Consider the following 20,592-nt stretch of genomic DNA (forward strand, 5'->3'; position numbering starts at 1 on the left):
CCCTGGTGCCCGTCGCCACCACCGCTCCGCCATCGCCAAGCCGCCTCCTTGCCGGAGAGGGGACGGATCCCGGGGGCCCTGTCGCGGATTCGGCCTCCCTCGCCACCCGTCCACGACCACGCTGACGCGGGACCCTGCCCGGAGCTACCTCGCCCCCGTCGCACGAGGACCGCGTCGCCAGACTGCCTCCTCGACGCCGTCGTCTCCGTCCTCCTCCTCAACCCCCACTGCCTAGATCCTTCGACTCCGGTGAGGCCACGGCCTCTGCGCCCCCTCCTCTCTCTCCCTCGCCCCGTGCTCGTCTCCTCCCCTGCTCGCCGCTCGGGGCCGCGCCAACCCCGCGCGCCCCGGCCACCTCCCGTTTGCCGCACCCATCGCCGACTCCTCCGTGCTCGCCGCCGTTCACCTTGCCCCGCTCCTGCACCCCCCTGCACCGGTGACACCGCCTTGTCCGCGGCCAACTCCGGCGCTCTGACCGCCCCGCTCTCCTCCTCTCGCGCGCGGCCTTGCCGTGCTGAACGCCCGTCACCACCCTCAGTTCCCTTGGCCGGCGTCGTGGGCGCCGGCGGCCACGCCGGCGGCCTCGCCACGCCCGTGGCTGGCGCCCCCCCTGACTGTCGATCTGGGCGCTCGCCCAGTCGGGCGCCGACACCCAGCGCCCGCACCCGCGGCAACGGCAGCGCCCGCAAACCAACTAGTCCCCCTGGGCCAATGACAAGGGGGCCCCACCCCCCTGAACGTATTTATAAAAATAAAAATAAAAATAATTAATTAATTAATTAGAGAAATAATTAACTTAATTAACTTTATTTAATTAAACTAAACAACTAACTAAACTAATTAAACATTAGTTATCTAATTAACCTGGTTAGTTAATTAGTATGACAGTTGGGCCCACCCCTAATTAATTCTGATTAGATTAAATTAAATTTGGATAATTAACATGTGTCTCTGACCAGTGGGACCCACTGGTCAGGTTGACCAATCAACTCTGTTGACTGCTGACGTCAGCATGACATCATGCTGATGTCATTATTCCATTTTCGAATTAATTTAAATAACTAATTAAATTCCAGAAATTAATAAAATCTTTAGAAAATCATAACTTTTAATCCGTAACTCGGATTAAAATACTTTCTACAAGAAAGTTGCTCAGAACGACGAGACGAATCCGGATACGCAGCCTGTTCATCCGCCACGCGTCCCTAGCATAGTGAACCTGCAACATTTCACCTCCAGTTCATCTGTCCGAAAACGTGAAACACCGGGGATACTTTCCCGGATGTTTCCCCCTTTCGCCGATATCATCTACTACCGCGTTAGGGCACACCTAGCACCGCGCTTTGTCATGTCATGCATCGTCATGCATTTGTTTGCATTGTAATTATTGTTTCTTCCCCCTCTTCTCTCGCTAGACACCAAGACCGACGCCGCTGCTACCCAGTACGACTACGGTGTTGACGACCCCTTCTTCTTGCCAGAGCAACCAGGCAAGCCCCCCCCTTGATCACCAGATATCGCCTATTCTTCTCTATACTGCTTGCATTAGAGTAGTGTAGCATGTTACTGTTCGGTTACTCCTATTCTATTGCATAGCCTGTCATTGTTGCTACAATCATTGATACCCTACCCGCAATCCTAAATGCTTAGTATAGGCTGCTAGTTTATCTTCATTGGCCCTACATTCTTGTCAGTCTGCCTTGCTATACTATTGGGCCGTGATCACTCGGGAGGTGATCACGGGTATATACTATACATACATACTATACAGATGGTGACTAAAGTCGGGTCAGCTCATTGAGTACCCACAAGTGATTCCGATGTGGGGGCTGAAAGGACAGGTGGCTCCATCCCGGTAGAGGTGGGACTGGGTTCCGGACGGCCCCTGACTATTACTTTGTGGCGGAGCGACAGGGCAGGTTGAGACCGCCTAGGAGAGAGATGGGCCTGTCCCTGTTCGGCGTTCGCGGATACTTAACACGCTTAACGAGATCTTGGTATTTGATCTGAGTCTGGCTACTGGCCTATACGCACTAACCAACTACGCGGGAACAGTTATGGGCACTCGACGTCGTGGTATCAGCCGAAGCCCTCTTGACGTCAGCGACGGAGCGGCGCGCGCCGGATTGGACCGCGTAACGTGACTTCCTTTGTAATGGAGGTTGCTAGGTCTGCTTCCGACTGCCCCCGCAACGTGCAGGTGTGCAATGGACGATGCGCCCAGACCCCTGCGCATAGGATTTAGACCGGCGGGCTGACCTCTCTGTTGTGCCTAGGTGGGGCTGTGACGTGTTGATCTTCCAAGGCCGGGCATGACCCAGGAAAGTGTGTCCGGCCAAATGGGATCGAGCGTGTTCGATTATGTGGTGCACCCCTGCAGGGAAGTTAATCTATTCGAATAGCCGTGTCCCTCGGTAAAAGGACGACCCGGTGATCGCTTTTCCATAGGGCGACGAGGGGAGGATCGCCGGGTAAGATTATGCTATGCGTTGCTACTTGGAGGACTTCAATCTACTCTCTTCTACATGCTGCAAGACGGAGGCTGCCAGAAGCGTAGTCTTCGACATGATTAGTTATCCCCCTCTTATTCTGGCATTCTGCAGTTCAGCCCACTGATATGGCCTCCTTACACATATACCCATGCATATGTAGTGTAGATCCTTGCTTGCGAGTACTTTGGATGAGTACTCACGGTTGCTTTCTCCCCCCTTTTCCCCCTTTCCTTTCTTTTTGGTTGTCACAACCAGATGCTGGAGTCCAGGAGCCAGACGCCACCGTCGACGACGACTCCTACTATGTTGTAGGTGCCTACTACTACGTGCAGCCCGCTAACGACGACCAGGAGTAGTTTAGGAGGATCCCAGGCAGGAGGCCTGCGTCTCTTTCGATCTGTATCCCAGTTTGTGCAAGCCATCTTATGGCAACTTGTTTAACTTATGTCTGTACTCAGATATTGTTTCTTCCGCTGACTCGTCTATGATCGAGCACTTGTATTCGAGCCCTCGAGGCCCCTGGCTTTTATTATGATGCTTGTATGACTTATTTATGTTTGTAGAGTTGTGTTGTGGTATCTTCCCGTGAGTCCCTGATCTTGATCATACACGTTTGCGTGCATGATTAGTGTACGATTGAATCGGGGGCCTCACAAGTTGGTATCAGAGCCGACTTCCTGTAGGAATCCCCCTTCCGCACTCCTTGGCCGAAGTCGAGTCTAGTCACTACAAAACTTTTACTAACTTGGCTGTGTGCCTTACGGGCCCACGTCGCCATTGGGTGGTATTAGGATCTTTTATTCCTTGACCTATACTCTGGGACTCTAATCTCTCCTCTATTCGGGTTAAATGATTTTACTAAATCTGACTCTAGGTTCTCGTAACTACTTTCTCCCGGAGAGCCCCTAATCACAGATGATCGCCTACTACGTCAGAAGATTTCGAAGATACTCTAGGATGTTCTCCCGAGACGCTTGTGCCCACCGCCTTTGCAAATTCCCTACCACTGTCATATCCTTATGGATAACTGCATGCACCTGCCATTCTTACATTCGATCCCATTGAGCTTGTTATTACAAGGTGCAACGAACTGCTCTTCGTTGTTCCGAGAATCCTTTGAGCTTACTGCCTTACGGCTCTTTGCCACAAGAATACCCATATGGATAATTCCTTGCACTTATCGAGTATCCGCTCCTTCTTAGTTTTTCAGGTGTTTCACATAGGCCTTCAAAATACTATTTGAGCTTTCAATAATCCTCAACAGCCTGTTGTTCTTGAAGTTCTTGCTTGCTTGCATTATGGTTAATCCCAGAAGCATAATAATCTTATTGGCATCCTTTGTCACTATCATTTTTGAGTCCATTGATTCAATAAGTTGTGAATGTTCACAATCATCAGTCGAATCCTAGGATTATCCTTCCGGCTCAGACGACATTTGGATATCAGCTGGTTCTTGAACAATCGATGACTTGATCAATTGTGCTTCTAAGTCTATTGAACTTATTCGTTTTCGATCAGAACGATTGCTTCTGATCCCTTGATTTGGAAATCATAAAATTTCATAAAAATTCTTTGCATTAAGCTTTGAATTACTCAGTTGTTTCTGTAATCCGATGCCTTGGCATTCCATTTTCCTTATGATTGAGTAACTCACCTCAGATTCCTAGTGGTCCGTGAGACCAATTGCTTGGTTATTATCCGATAGTGTCCTTCATATTCAATAATCTTCTGAGCCGTCCTCAGACACAAAATGCCCTCTGCTTTCTCAACCATGTGCAGCTTTCGAGCTTGTATGAATTACTCCTGGAGTTGTGGTATATGTTTCTAAGATGCCCCGATGGGTTGAACATATACCTTCCTTAATTTTTGTGAAACCAAAAGTCTTCATGGGTCATAACCTTCTGGTATTCCGCCAGTTGAACTTTCAAACTCTAAACATTCTTAACTGAGAGCAGTAAATGAGAAGTTGTGTATTGGAGAAGTGGGAGTCGACCTTGAACCTTGTGTTCATGCCCATGGACACGATGCTGATCTTATCATGGATGCTTCTCTTAAACCCTATTCGGTATAAGTTCAACTTATATATGGGAATTTGTCTTTTGCAACCGTGGTTCCGACCATAATTTCTTCTTGATTCCATTTCTCGGACAAGTTAGAGTACTTGTCTTCTGCAGAGCATTACCCAAGTCCAACCTCTACTGTGATCTGTCATCGAGTATTATCCCCCTGGCATCTCGAGATTATCATGGAACTGCACAACTTCTTATGAGTTATTCATCAAGTGCTACCTTCCCACTGATTCGAATTTTTCACGGGCTCTGAGTTATTAAACACTCAAAGGCACCGATAACTGAACCGAGTCCGCACTACGGTTCAACAACTCTTTAGTAAGCTTCTATAAGTACGAGTTTGTACCCGATCACGCCATTCCTAGCCTGTTTGGCTATATCATTGTCGTGATGATTCTAACTGTGCTACCTGGTCCTTATTCTCGGAGCACCAATTTGCGACGATAGCTAAGCTTACGTCGATTTTCCTCAACATACCCTTTCACCTTAAACAACAAGCTTGAGTTCGAGTTTGTGTCGTACTCGTGGTTCCAATAACCTTTCACTTCAACATTCCTTGACTTGATGACATCGCCGATCAATTACATCTTCATGAAATCTCTCGACAAATGCGTCATGATCATCATCAGCATTCTGAGCTCTTCTAGGATATCAATTGAATTCATGATGAGAAATACCCTCCTTGCCCTCGATGATTTGTTTTATCATCGACCACTTTAGTGCCTTCCGTTCAACACAAACTTGCTCGTGTTTTGTATTATACCTTGAGATCTGTGCTATCTAGCCTTTGTTCTTCTTTACCTTGGGGTATTACCATCTTTTATGTTAGGATTGTCTTGAGAATTTCACCACCTCTTAAGAATTCTTGGTATAGTGATACTTCTCACCATCAACATTCTTTCTTGGTCCTCGTGTTGATTCCAACTGGGGTACCAACAAGTGAACGGTGTTGTTTGGATTCTGCACTTCTAGCAACCCTATTGCTTTGAAGTTAATGGTCGGCCGTTCATTCTTAGACTATTGATTATTGAATCACCATTCTGACATTGGTCGTGCAACCCAACCCATATTTTGGGCGCACCTTTCAACCAATGTTTAATTGTGTATGTTTTCCTCGAGCATACTTCCTTATATCATTTGATTGACAAATGTTATCTCCTTGTTCACATAATTGTGGAAATCCATCTTTTAGAAATCTCGATGAATTGCCGTTGAGTTCACCAGACACCTCCTTGTCCTCTCCTTGGGTTAATGATGAACTCTTGTTAACGGAAATCACTTCATAGTTCATTTCCCGAGAATCTTACATTGTCATCTCGTCAATTGTGTTGCACCTTTTCTTCTCAGGCATACTAATTCGGAGGTATCCTGACACCAATCGGATCTAAACCTCGGTCAGATATGATGGTTGGAACATATTTCCAAGAGTTATAACATTGGTCTTTATATGACTCGGTAAGGTGATGTCATGCCTAGCACACCTGGCCGAAGGGCCTATTGTTATAGTTTCTTTTTTTGCAAGGTTAACCATTCTTCCTTGAGGAAATTGTAAGACTTATTCTATAAGTTGTTCCTGATGGATCCTTTTTGTTTCCAAAGTTTGATCTTCACCTGTTGACCATGTCAATGTTATCTCGAAGCATGTTTATGGTATTCTGATTTTCAACAGGAACATTTGAAAACCAATGCTAAATGTTTCCTGCTCAATTATCCAAACACCGTTGTATGGGTAATGTCATGAACATCCTCTCCCCTTACCTAAATGGTTTTCTACGTTATATCCTGTCATGGATATCATGCTCTGTTTGTCCTAGGGAAGGGTATACCCCAGAAATATGTGTTTAAACACATTTTCCTTTCCATTGTTCTGTTTAATCTGATACATATGTTTTCCTTTCCATTGTTTGGTTTAATCTTTCTTGTGATCTATATGATCTAAGCAGTATCATTCTCCTGCTTTTGTAAGCACCTCGGTGTACAACTCTGTTAGTAAGAACCTGTTACTATTGTTGATGACATTCCGGTATCCACCAATGGACGAGAACTTTTCCTAATGGTCCGCCTCATTCAACGAGCAGGAAAAGGGTTCTCTTCGTCCCTCGCCCTTGGTACCGACATTGTTGCCGGCATACCTGACAAGCTATCCACTGACATGCCTCCCTGTCGCGGTATTGCAAGATGTCAACACCCTTCGTACTTTTAACCCACATGGTGGGCCCATAACCCACAGTTCCACAAGATCGAAACCTGACTCTCCTGTACACCCCCTGTTCCCAAAGTTATTCCTCCCGCATGGACTCGTATGTAATTCATGAGCCACCTCCCGATGAGATCATCAATTCTGGTATCAGACATAATACTTATTCTCGTTACTCTGTACCCCTTTCACACCTTGTGTCAGTGATCAAACAATTGTCTACCCGTTTGTAACTTCTTATTGTACCATATTACTTTGCTCTCAACATGTTTTATTTGTTCAACTCGAGAGATACTCATATGATCATTTGTGGGGTAACCCCCGATGATTACCCCTGGTAGCGTTCTATCGTTGTCAAGCTGCCCCTTACCTATTCGTAAGTACGTTGGAGATCCCGAAGAAAGGATGACGACTTGATCATGGTGACTTGAAGTAGAGAAATGAAGACAGCAACGAAAGGGATCAACCTCTTCGAAAGGGCAGCCAAGACCGAGAAGACTCGTTAGGTTTTCGCTACCAACACTTTCCCCCCTTACTCCACCGCTTAAATCTCGGGACGAGATTTCTTGTAGTGGAGGAGAATTGTGATGCTCGGATAATTAAGCTACAGTGATCCCCGCTAATGATGCCACATCACCCCGGTTACTATGCATAAACTCGCGTTAGTTCGAAACCTAGTTCGAATTTCAAATTTAAAACCGAGGCAAACTATAAAAGTTTTCAAACATTAAAATTAAAATGTTCGGAGTGTGCCAATTAATGCTTAGGTATTTGTGGTGAAGAAACCACGCTTTTACTGAATGCCTAAATACTTTAAAATAAATTAAAACAGAAAAGAAATGAGATGAAAAAAATAAAAGGAAAAACAAAAACAGAAAACTAACAAAAAAGAAAAGGAGCCCCCCCTCCCACTGGGCCAACCAGCCCAGCTGGTCACCAGGCCGACTAGGCCGGCCCACCCCATCCCACCTTATCCCCCACTACCCCGAAACCCTAACCCCAGTGCACCCACTCCCCAACGCATCGATCCCCACTCTCCCCTCACCCTCGTTCCTCTCGCTCCCCCCCGAACTAGACCGGGACGCAACGGCGCCCCCTTGCCAGACCGCGCCGCCCCTGGCGCCCGTCTCCACCACCGCTCTGCCATCGCCAAGCCGCCTCCTTGCCGGAGAGGGGACGGATCCCGGGGGCCGTGTCGCGGATCCGGCCTCCCTCGCCACCCGTCCATGACCACGCTGACGCGGGACCCCGCCCGAAGCTACCTCGCCCCCGTCGCACGAGGACCGCGTCGCCGGACTGCCTCCTCGACGCCGTCGTCTCCGTCCTCCTCCTCAACCCCCACTGCCTAGACCCTACGACTCCGGTGAGGCCACGCCCTCTGCGGCCCTCCTCTCTCTCCCTCGCCCCGTGCTCGTCTCCTCCCCTGCTCGCCGCTCGGGGCCGCGCCAGCCCCGCGCACCCCGGCCACCTCCCGTTTGCCGCACCCGTCGCCGACTCCTCCGTGCTCGCCGCCGTTCACCTTGCCCCGCTCCTGCACCCGCCTGCACTGGTGACGCCGCCTTGTCCGCGGCCAACTCCGACGCTCTGACCGCCCCGCTCTCCTCCTCTCGAGCGCGGCCTTGCCGCACTGAACGCCCGTCACTGCCCTCCGTTCACTTGGCCGGCGTCGTGGGCGCCGGCGGCCACGCCGACGGCCTCGCCACGCCCGTGGCTGGCACCCCCTGCCTGTCGATCTGGGCACTCGCCCAGTCGGGCGCCGACGCCCAGCGCCCGCACCCGCGGCAACCGCAGCACCCGCAAACCCACTAGGCCCCCTGGGCCAATGACAAGGGGCCCCCACCCCCCTGAACGTATTTATAAAAATAAAAATAAAAATAATTAATTAATTAATTAGAGAAATAATTAACTTAATTAATTTTGTTTAATTGAACTAAAATAATTAAACATTAGTTATCTAAATAACCTGGTTAGTTAATTAGTATGACAGTGGGGCCCACCCCTAATTAATTCTGATTAGATTAAATTAAATTTGGATAATTAACAAGTGTCTATGACCAGTGGAACCCACTGGTCAGGTTGACCAATCAACTTTGGTGGCTGCTGACGTCAGCATGACATCATGCTGATGTCATTATTCCATTTTCGAATTAATTTAAATAACTAATTAAATTCCAGAAAATAATAAAATCTTTAGAAAATCATAACTTTTAATCCGTAACTCGGATTAAAATACTTTCTACATGAAAGTTGCTCAGAACAACGAGACAAATCCGGATACGCAGATTGTTCATCCGCCACGCGTCCCTAGCATAGTGAACCTGCAACATTTCACCTCCGGTTCATTTGTCCGAAAACGTGAAACACCGGGGATACTTTCCCGGATGTTTCCCCCTTTCGTCGGTATCATCTACTACCGCGTTAGGGCACAGCTAGCACCACGCTTTGTCATGTCATGCATCGTCATGCATTTTTTTGCATTGTAATTATTGTTTCTTCCCCCTCTTCTCTCACTAGACACCGAGACCGACGCCGCTGCTACCCAGTACGACTACGGTGTTGACGACTCCTTCTTCTTGCCAGAGCAACCAGGCAAGCCCCCCCCCCCTGATCACCAGATATCGCCTATTCTTCTCTATACTGCTTGCATTAGAGTAGTGTAGCATGTTACTGTTTGGTTACTCCTATTCTGTTGCATAGCCTGTCATTGTTGCTACAGTCATTGATACCCTACCCGCAATCCTAAATGCTTAGTATAGGATGCTAGTTTATCATCATTGGCCCTACATTCTTGTCAGTCTGCCTTGTTATACTATTGGGCCGTGATCACTCGGGAGGTGATCACGGGTATATACTATACATACATACTATACAGATGGTGACTGTTGGGGATATTACCACTGGGCGTGAACCGGCCTACTTGGGCCGGGTTAACTTCATTAGTAATGTAAGCAGATGAAGGCCCACGGCCTGTATCCGGTTTAGAACTTGTAGCCGTAACCAGCATGGTATGTAAAGCTTGTATTGTAAGTTAGGAATAGAGAGAGACCAACCGGGGTATGAATATGAACCGGTATGGGACTCCATGGACCAACGGGCGTCACCCATGTATATAAGGGGACGACCCGGCGGCGGTTCAGGACAGACAACAACAACTCGAGCCTAGGTGAAGCTTGTTTGCTCCCTAGCCATCGAGACCACATCAATTCCATCACAACTAGACGTAGGCTTTTACCTTCATCGAAGGGGCCGAACTAGTATAAACCCTCGTGTCTTTGCGTCCGTTTTAACCCCTTCAAGTTAACCCGTAGCGATGGCTCCACGACTAAGTCCTTTCACTAGGACATCTGCCGTGACAAATCCACGACAGTTGGCGCCCACCGTGGGGCTATCGCACGATGGTTTGATGATCTTGGAGGGCAAGCTCAAAGGACTCGAAGGCTATGCTGTGGGCCGGATGACCAAGAGTCGTCGCGGCAAGCTCTACATCGACGATTTGGGATGGGGTCCCGAAGCCAGCTCGATCGAGTACGGATACCGGGTCCCCTTTGGTGGCATACACGTTTTCATCGGCAAGATCAGTGAGCCTGGGCCTGAGCCGGACATCTGCACCGACCTCGTCGAGACGGCTCAGCGTGCGAGATCTACCCAGGCTAAACCGGCCATGAAGTGTGCCTTCGTTGGAGTCATCCACGGAGGAGAGCATGAGGACGAGTCAGAACACGGTAGCGAGACCGTCGTCTATTCCGGCGACGAGTCCTCGACCGGAGAGACCGAATCGCTATACCAGTTGCAAGACGACCAGATTAGGGGCTGTTCCGATGGCGCCAGTATTCCGGACCCCAGATCAGATCAACCGGGTTGGAATATTCATGGCTGGCACGCAGGCGGCGAATCACTCTTCGACCGCTGCAGCAATGCTCTCTGGATCAGCAGTGGTAGTGGCAGCAGGGGTAGGAGGCCTTGTGCGCCCGCCGGTTCAAATTCTGTCTGACCTATTTGATGCACTAGCCGCGCTTATGGCAGAGGCCAATCCGGCGGATCAGGAGGCCCATGATGCAGAGATTGCAAAGGTGAGAGAGCAGATCGTACAGGCCAAAGCAGATCTGGCAGCAGAAAAGGACAGGATGGCCGCAGAGCGGGCCGCTTTGGACGCCCAGGCCTATAAGCTCATGCTCGACCAGAACGCATCGCAGGAGGTCTTGAAGCGGAAGCACAGATCACGCCTGCCGTTAGGGTTTGACCCTCGAAATCTCTTTCACACTCCGGGAGCTGGAACCAGTATTCCGCCGGGGCACCTGGAGACAAACCGGCTTGAGGCACCAGGGCCAGGAGCGACGGTCCAACCCCGCCTGATGGAACCTCCTCAACAGAACATTGTGATTCCTCCGCCGGTTCAGACACCTCCGGGTCATTATTCTAATCCTATGGACAATCTTGTTGTAGCTGCTGCGCGATTAGAAGCTATCCCGGTGGAAGGAGATTCTCCACAAGCAATAGAGACGCGCCAGGTTAAGGAACTTCTCCGGACCGCTTTGATTAAGCAGGAGGCATATTCATACAGCCACGATCGGATTCACTCCACACCTCGTCCAAGCCGGAGTTATGGCAGGTGCATGGATGAACCGGCCATATCAAGCAACGCGCGAGGCCGTGAAGCGGCCCGTGGCAATAACCCGGCAGGTGGTGTTCGCGATGCTCAGGATGTGGTGGACCTGGCACGGGCACGAAGGGAGGCCGAGTTAGCAGCGCAGAACGAGGCGGGTCAGCTTACACCGGTTCGTCCTGCCACCTCTGCCGGGCCAGGGGTCGCATCCCCTTTGGGAGTGCCTTGTTTAGTCCCCGCTTTACGCAATGTACGCCCGCCCAAAGATTTCAAGGGTCCGCGCAAGGTGCCGAATTACACCGTTGATTTATCTCCAGAAGCGTGGGTAGAGAGTTATGAGATGGCCATGGAGATGCTGGATGTGGATGAGACCGCATGTGCAAAGTACTTCACCATGATGCTTGAAGGCACGGCCCGTACTTGGTTGAAGAGCCTGCCGCCTAATTCTATCAGTTCATGGGCCCAGCTGCGGGCCCGGTTTATCCAGAATTTCAAAGATACGTGTAAGCAGCCCAAATCCATAGTAGACTTGGCGGCTTGTGTTCGGGAGGACGGAGAGTCAACAACCCATTGGGTACGCCGCGTTTCCGAAGTCTTGCACTCGTCTGACAGGATCAATGCTGATTCTGCGATCTTAACCCTGGAGGGCAACTGCCGGTTTATGCCTTTAAAGCTGAAATTGGGGCGTATGAAGCGGTTTTGAAATGACATGGGAACTCTCATGGCTGCTTTGGTAAAATATGCTGATTCTGATAGTACCAAGGATCCCGAGACTGACGATGATGAAGCAGGGAAGGGAAAGAAGAATAGCAATTCCAAGGGGCATCAGTACAGACCGGTGGGCCATGGAAACGGAAGCAAGCGTAAGGCGGACAACAGCATGGACTTTGTGGCTAACACTAATGCGCAGGACAAGGGTCAGCGGCGCAGAGGTAAAGCAGTGAATCGTAATGGGGCTCCAAATCCTAACCCGGATCGCTTAAACTATTTGTTGAATCAGCCTTGCCCAAAGCACGGGACGAAGGAGACACCGGCTAACCACCTTTGGAAGGATTGCTACATTATGCAGGAATTTAAAAATTCTAATGCCTTCCGGTATGACCGTGGGTCAGGAGGTGGCTCAGGATCTGGTTTCCATGGGCCGGGTCACGGTGGAGCTCCCGGTTCAGGTTTCAATCAGGGCGGTCACAACAACCAGAATAATCAGAACGGTCAACAGCAGCAGCAGCAGCAGTCGGGTTATCAGAGCCAGCCAAAACAGTTGAACAATGGACAGTATCATGTTTTCACAACTAGCTTGGATAAGCGCGACCGGAAACTCCACAAGCGAGCAGTGAACTCTGTTGAACCGGCCGTACCACGTTACTTATGCTGGTCGGAGCAGCCTATCGTGTGGAGCAGGGAGGACCACCCACCCCGGGTTGACAATCCAGGCCAGCTGGCATTAGTGGTAGACCCTCAGGTGGGAGGTTATAAATTCACCAAGGTACTCATGGATGGAGGGAGCAGTATTAACATCCTATACTATGAGACATTCCGCCGCATGGGGCTAACAAACAAAGATCTCAGACCATCTAATACGGTGTTCCATGGTGTGGTGCCTGGCAAATCAGCATATCCTGTTGGTAAGATAGCCCTGGACGTGGCTTTTGGGGACGAGCATGATTCCCGATCCGAAAAACTAACCTTTGAGATGGTGAAGATCCGGAGCCCGTATCACGCCTTGTTTGGGCAGCCGGCTTATGCCAAATTCATGGAACGGCCTTGTTATATCTACTTGCAGCTCAAGATGCTGGGTTAGAAGGGGAAAATAACAGTTCATGGGAGCCGTAAGGTTGCTTTGGAATGTGAGGAAGGTGATGCAGCCTATGCAGAGTCGGTTTGTGCCATGGAGGAGTTGAAATATTATAAGGACAATGTTGATCCGGCGGACATGACCCCTTTGAAGAAGCCAACCACGGAGCATGATTCAGATCTGAAGTTCAAATCGGCGACTGAGACTAAGCTTGTTGACTTCGTGCCCGGCGATTCGTCCAAGCAGTTCACTATCAGTGCCAACTTGGACCCTAAATAGGAAAGCGCGCTCATCGAGTTCATCCGTGAGAACCGAGACATTTTTGCATGGAAGCCTTCTGACATGCCAGGTGTACCGAGGGAACTCGCTGAGCACACTCTTAATGTGGATCCTAAGTATAAACCGGTAAAGCAATTTCTCCGCCGGTTTAACGAAGAAAGGCGCAAAGCTATTGGAGAGGAAGTGGCTAGGCTCTTAGCAGCTGGCTTTATCTTTGAGGTGTTCCATCCAGAGTGGCTTGCTAATCCGGTGCCGGTTCTTTAGAAAAACGGCACTTGGCGTATGTGTGTGGATTACACGGATCTTAACAGGGCTTGCCCAGCGGATCCTTTTGCCCTCCCCCGCATTGACCAGATTATTGATGCCACGGCGGGTTGTGAGCGTTTGAGTTTTTTGGATGCATATTCTGGATATCATCAGATCAAAATGGCGGTTAAGGACAAGGAGAAGACAGCGTTTATTACTCCCTTTGGAGCCTTCTGCTATATATCTATTCCTTTTGGGCTCAAGAGCGCCCAAGCCACTTATCAGCGGTGTGTACAGAATTGCCTGCATAAACAGATCGGCCGCAATGTGCACGCCTATGTGGATGATATTGTAGTCAAGTCAAGGCAGAAGGAGACGCTGGTGGATGATTTGAAGGAAACCTTTGACAACTTGCGGGTTTACAAGATGATGCTTAACCCGGCCAAGTGTGTCTTTGGTGTTCCGACAGGCAAGTTACTGGGTTTTCTTGTGTCCAACAGAGGAATCGAGGCTAATCCGGAGAAGATTACGGATCACCTCCCTGGCTAAACCGAAGTGTATCAATGATGTTCAGCGTTTGGCGGGCCGGATCGCCGCACTGAGCCGGTTTATCAGCCGCCTTGGAGAGAAGGCTATCCCTTTATACCAGATACTGAGAAAGACAGACCAATTCATCTGGAGTCCGGCTTCTGATGAAGCGTTGGAGGACTTGAAGCGGCAATTGTCCAATCCGCCCGTTCTTGCGGCTCCGGTCGACAAAGAGCCATTATTGTTATACGTAGCGGCCAATGCTCGTGCAGTTAGCGTGGCTATTGTGGTGGAACGCAAGGAGGCAGGCAAGGAATATCCGGTTCAGCGGCCGGTTTATTATATCAGCGAGGTGCTTATTGAATCCAAGCAAAGGTATCCGCATTGGCAGAAGCTGGTATATGGAGTTTTCATGGCAAGCCGGAAGTTGAAGCAGTATTTTCAAGGGCACCCCATCACAGTGGTCAGTTCAGCTCCCTTGGGCGATATCATACAGAACCGGGAGGCGACTTGCCGGATTGCCAAGTGGGCTATAGAACTTGGGCCGCACGGATTGAAGTACGTGCCTCGGACGGCGGTGAAGTCTCAAGCACTTGTTGATTTCATCAATGATTGGACGGAGTTGCAAGCACCAGCGGAGAAGCCGGATCACACATATTGGACTATCCATTTTGATGGATCCAGGCAATTGGAAGGCTCGGGGGCTGGAGTCGTATTAACTTCCCCACGAGGTGATAAGTTTTGTTATGTTCTCCGCTTAATGTTCCCTTGTACTAATAATGCAGCTGAGTACGAAGCTTTGCTCCATGGTCTCCGGATGGCTAAAGAGATGAACTTAAGCCGGGTTAAGTGCTTCGGTGACTCGGACCTCGTGGCTCAACAGGTGTCTGGCACTTGGGATTCTAAGGACCCGCTCATGGCCGCATATCGTCGTGAGGTGGATAATATTGCGGGTCACTTCAAGGGTTATCAGGTGGATCACGTGGATCGTCGAAAGAATGAAGCGGCAGACGCTTTAAGCCGGTTGGGCTCTCAGCGTAAACCGGTCCCGCCTAATGTCTTTCTTGATGTGTTGCACAACCCGTCAGTCAAGCTCCCAGGTGAAGCGGATTTGGCTATTCCTGATCCGGAGGCTCAATTGGTGGCAGCCCTGGATGTCATACCGGATTGGACAGTTCCTTATCTTGCCTACATGAACCGGGGAGAGTTGCCAGGGGATGAGATTCTAGCCAGGCAGATAGTCCGGCGATCCAAGTCTATGACGATTGTCAATGGCGAATTGCATCATTGCAGTGTATCAGGGGCGTTTCAATGTTGTGTTTCTCCTGAGGAAGGCTGTGAAATCTTACGAGAAATCCATGAAGGGGATTGTGGTCACCACGCCGGTTCAAAGTCTCTGGTGGCAAAGGCGTTTCGTCACGGGTTCTACTGGTTGACAGTGCATGCTGATGCGGAGGACTTGGTTAAACGGTGTGATGGCTGTCAAAAATTTTCAAGGCGTGCTCATGTGCCAGCTCAAGAATTGAGGATGATTCCAATCACTTGGCCGTTTGCAACTTGGGGGCTGGATATGGTCGGACCTTTTAAAAGATCCAAGGATAAGAAAACACACCTTTTGGTGGCAGTTGACAAGTTTACCAAGTGGGTTGAAGCGGAGCCTGTCAGCAAGTGTGATGCAGCGACAGCGGTGCAGTTCATCAAAAAGGTGATTTTCCGGTTTGGCTTTCCGCACAGTATCATTACTGACAATGGTACCAATTTATCCAAGGGTGCTATGAAGGAGTTCTGTGAACGTGAGCACATCCGACTTGATGTATCATCAGTGGCTCATCCCTAGTCCAATGGGCAGGCAGAACGGGCTAATCAAGAGATCTTGCGAGGCATCAAACCCCGGCTTATGGTTCCATTGCAAAGAACACCAGGATGTTGGGTTGAAGAACTACCATCTGTGCTATGGAGTATCAATACTACACCCAACCGATCCACAGGATACACGCCGTTTTTCATGGTCTACGGAGCGGAGGCGGTTCTCCTTAGTGATAGCCGGCACGATTCGCCTCGTGTGGCAGCTTATGTTGAAGCGGACAATGAGACAGCACGACAAGACGCTTTGGACCTATTGGACGAGGAGCGTGATATAGCGGCTGCCCGCTCGGCGATTTATCAACAAGATCTTCGTCGCTATCACAGCCGCCGGGTCAGAACCAGAACTTTTCAAGAAGGACATTTGGTGCTTCGGCTCATCCAAGACCAGACGGATATGCACAAGTTATCCCCACCTTGGGAGGGACCTTTCGTGGTCAGCAAGAATCTGCACAACGGGTCGTACTATCTGATTGATGTTCGAGAGCATAAAGACTCACGCACATCATAGGAGGAGACCAACAGGTCGTGGAACATAGCTCATCTTCGGCCTTACTACACCTGAGCCATTGGCTCTATCTATGTACATATTATGATAGTGTATATATTATCTTTGATATAATAAAACCGGAGCCTCAGCTAAAGCGGGGTCTCTGTGTTTCATATCATGCGTGGTTACATGGAGTGGTTCTGTTTTAAAGCGGCCTCCGGTTTACCCCTTGAAATTTGCTTTTTTATATCACTTGGGGCCTTGGTCGTGTCCGAACCAACGCGACACCTTTTGATAGGCGAAAGCCACCAGATCACTTGGGGACATGGTCAAGTCTGAACCAGTCATGCCTCTTGATCGGCCTAAGGCCACAAAATCACTTGGGGGCTTGGTCGAACCCGAACCATTGCCACGCCTTTTGATTGGCATATATGCCACGGTTTCATTTGGGGACCTGGCTGACTTGAACCATTGTCACTCCTATAGGGGGCTTGGTCCTGTCCGACCATGGTAACACCATCTGATCAGCTCAGTATAGCAAGTTTTTTGCAAACGGTTTTTATCATTGTCTTTGCTTCCATATTTATTTTATGGCTATTTCTTAATTTTTGTTGTGTTTCCTTTAAACCAACAACACTTTTTACCGGTTTAGTTGACGGATTTGGTTCATTTTTTCCGGAGAAGTATGCCCGGTTTACCTTTCTTGTTAACATCATGGAGTAACTGGGGGGCTCGTAATGACCCAGCACGGTTTACATGGGAGCTGTTTTCTCCCCTTTAACGGTAATGGTTTATAAAACCTCCGCTTCAAGCCTGTGTGACGCCCCCGATTCAATCGTACACTAATCATGCACGCAAATGTGTACGATCTAGATCAGGGACTCACGGGAAGATATCACAACACAACTCTAAAACATAAATAAGTCATACAAGCATCATAATACAAGCCAGGGGCCTCCAGGGCTCGAATACAAGTGCTCGATCATAGACGAGTCAGTGGAAGCATCAATATCTGAGTACAGACATAAGTTAAACAAGTTTGCCTTAAGAAGGCTAGCACAAACTGGGATACAGATCGAAAGAGGCGCAGGCCTCCTGCCTGGGATCCTCCTAACTACTCCTGGTCGTCGTCAGTGGGCTGCACGTAGTAGTAGGCACCTCCAGTGTAGTAGTCGTCATCGACGGTGGCGTCTGGCTCCTGGACTCCAGCATCTGGTTGCGACAACCAGAAAGAAAGGAACGGGGGAAAAGGGGGGAGAAAGCAACCGTGAGTACTCATCCAAAGTACTCGCAAGCAAGGAGCTACACTACATATGCATGGGTATATGTGTAAAGGGCCATATCGGTGGACTGAACTGCAGAATGCCAGAATAAGAGGGGGATAGCTAATCCTGTCGAAGACTACGCTTCTGGCAGCCTCCGTCTTGTAGCATGTAGAAGAGGGTAGATTGAAGTCCTCCAAGTAGCATCTCCAAGTAGCATCTCCAAGTAGCATCTCCAGTAGCATCGCATAGCATAATCCTACCCGGCGATCCTCTCCTCGTTGCCCTGTGGAAAAGCGATCACCGGGTTGTCTGTGGAACTTGTCTTGGTGTGTTTTATTAAGTATCCGGTTCTAGTTGTCATAAGGTCAAGGTACAACTCCGGGTCGTCCTTTTATCGAGGGACACGGCTATTCGAATAGATTAACTTCCCTGCAGGGGTGCACCACATAACCCAACACGCTCGATCCCATTTGGCTGGACACACTTTCCTGGGTCATGCCCGGCCTCGGAAGATCAACACGTCGCAGCCCCACCTAGGCACAACAGAGAGGTCAGCATGCCGGTCTAACTCCTATGGCGCAGGGGTCTGGGCCCATCGCCCTTTGCACACCTGCACGTTGCATACGCAGCCGGAAGCAGACCTAGCCTAGTGGCGTTCCAGTCCAATCCGGCGCGCGCCACTCAGTTGCTGACGTCACGAAGGCTTCGGCTGATACCACGACGCCGGGATACCCATAACTACTCCCGCGTAGATGGTTAGTGCGTATAGACCAAATGGCCAGACTCAGATCAAATACCAAGATCTCATTAAGCGTGTTATTATGAAGCAACCGCGGACGCCGACCAGGGCCAGGCCCACCTCTCGCCTAGGTGGTCTCAACCTGCCCTGTCGCTCCGCCACAAAGATCCACACAGAGGGACGTCGGGACAAGGTCTTTTCAGCCCCCAATCCGTGAATCACTCACGAGTACTCTTCGAGCGGACCCGACTTTAGTCACCATCTGTATAGTATGTATGTATGTATAGTATATACCCATGATCACCTCCCAAGTGATCACGGCCCGATAGTATAGCAAGGCAGACTGACAAGAATGTAGGGCCAATGATGATAAACTAGCATCCTATACTAAGCATTTAGGATTGCGGGTAAGGTATCAATGACTGTAGCAACAATGACAGGCTATGCAACAGAATAGGGATAACTGAACAGTAACATGCTACACTACTCTAATGCAAGCAGTATAGAGAAGAATAGGCGATATCTGGTGATCAAGGGTTGGGCTTGCCTGGTTGCTCTGGCAAGAAGGATGGGTCGTCAACTCCGTAGTCGAACTGGGGTCGCTGGCAGTCTTGGGGTCTACCGGAAAGAAGTAACGGAGGGGGAACACAATAAATAACGGAGCAATCAAAGCATCACAAAGCGTAACAAGACAATACGCGGTGTTCGGTGTGCCCTAACGCGGTAGTAGGTGATACCGGCGAAAGGGGGAAACATCCGGGAAAGTATCCCCGGTGTTTCGCGTTTTCGGACAGATGAACCGGAGGGGGAAAGTTGTGTGTTTGCTATGCTAGGGATGTGTGGCGGATGAACGGGCTGCGTATCCGGATTCGCCTCGTTATTCTGAGCAACTTTCATGTTGAAAATAATTTAATCCGAGTTACGGTTTAAAAGATATGATTTTCTAAAGATTTTATTAATTTCTAGAATTTAATTAATTATTTAATTTAATTCGAAAATGGATTTATGACGTCAGCATCATGTCATGCTGATGTCAGCAGTCAATAGGGTTGACTGGTCAAACTGACGGTGGGTCCCATTCGTCATTGACTGTTTAGTCTAATTAGGGTTCAATTAAACTAACTAGTTAATTAGATTAATTAAACAGGATTAATTAACTTAATTCATTCATTCATTAATTATTTTAATTATTAATTAATTATATATTTATTATTATTGTTGTTTTAAATTCTTTTTTCTATTGTTTTGGAGGCGGGGCCCCACATGTCATTGGCACAGGGAGCCATAGCGGGTGTGGGGGGGTTCACGGGCGTCGGGCACAGGCGCAGCCCGTATGGGCGCTGCGGGCGCGACCGGCAGGGGCAACCCATCTGGGGCGCTGGCGACCACGGCAGAGCGCCGGAGAAGAGGGAGGCCGGTGGCCTGGGGCGGCCTCGATGCGCGCGGGTCGGCAGTGAGGGGAGCCGCAGCGAGGGGGCCCGGCACACAGGGGGGCGGGGAAGGGCAGCAGCAGCTGCGGTCGGCGCGAACGTGCGACCATGGGCGCGCGAGCGATCTGGAGGAGGGGAGAGGCGGTGCGGTGCGATGGCCGTCGTGCCGTTCGGCGATCCCGTCGACGCGACGGAACGGACGACGGAGACGGGGAGAGAAGAGGAGGCTGGGGGCCTCACCATGGGAGCGTAGGGGACGGGGCAGCGGGGGGTTGAGGAGAAGGATGGGGCTCACCGAGCCCTGTAGTTGAGCAAAGCCGGCTCGAGGAGGAGTCGGGGCTGGCGCGAAGGGGCGGAGGAGTTCCTGGCGATGAGCAGCGACGGCAGGGTGGTCCGGCGACAGTGAGGCCTTCGGGCGGCAGCACGGCATCGACGGGGTTCGGGGCGAGCGACGGGGTGACGACGAGGTGGCCGTGGCGGAGGCGTTCCGCGCGGCGTCGAGACGGTGGGGAAGGTCGACGGGGTGGGCGCTGTGGGGAGGTTCGTCCCCCCATCCCGATCTGGATCGGGGAAGGGGAGAGAGACGTGGGGATCGT

Source organism: Triticum dicoccoides, chromosome 2A (assembly GCF_002162155.2).
Source record: "Triticum dicoccoides isolate Atlit2015 ecotype Zavitan chromosome 2A, WEW_v2.0, whole genome shotgun sequence".
Lineage (NCBI taxonomy): Eukaryota > Viridiplantae > Streptophyta > Magnoliopsida > Poales > Poaceae > Triticum > Triticum dicoccoides.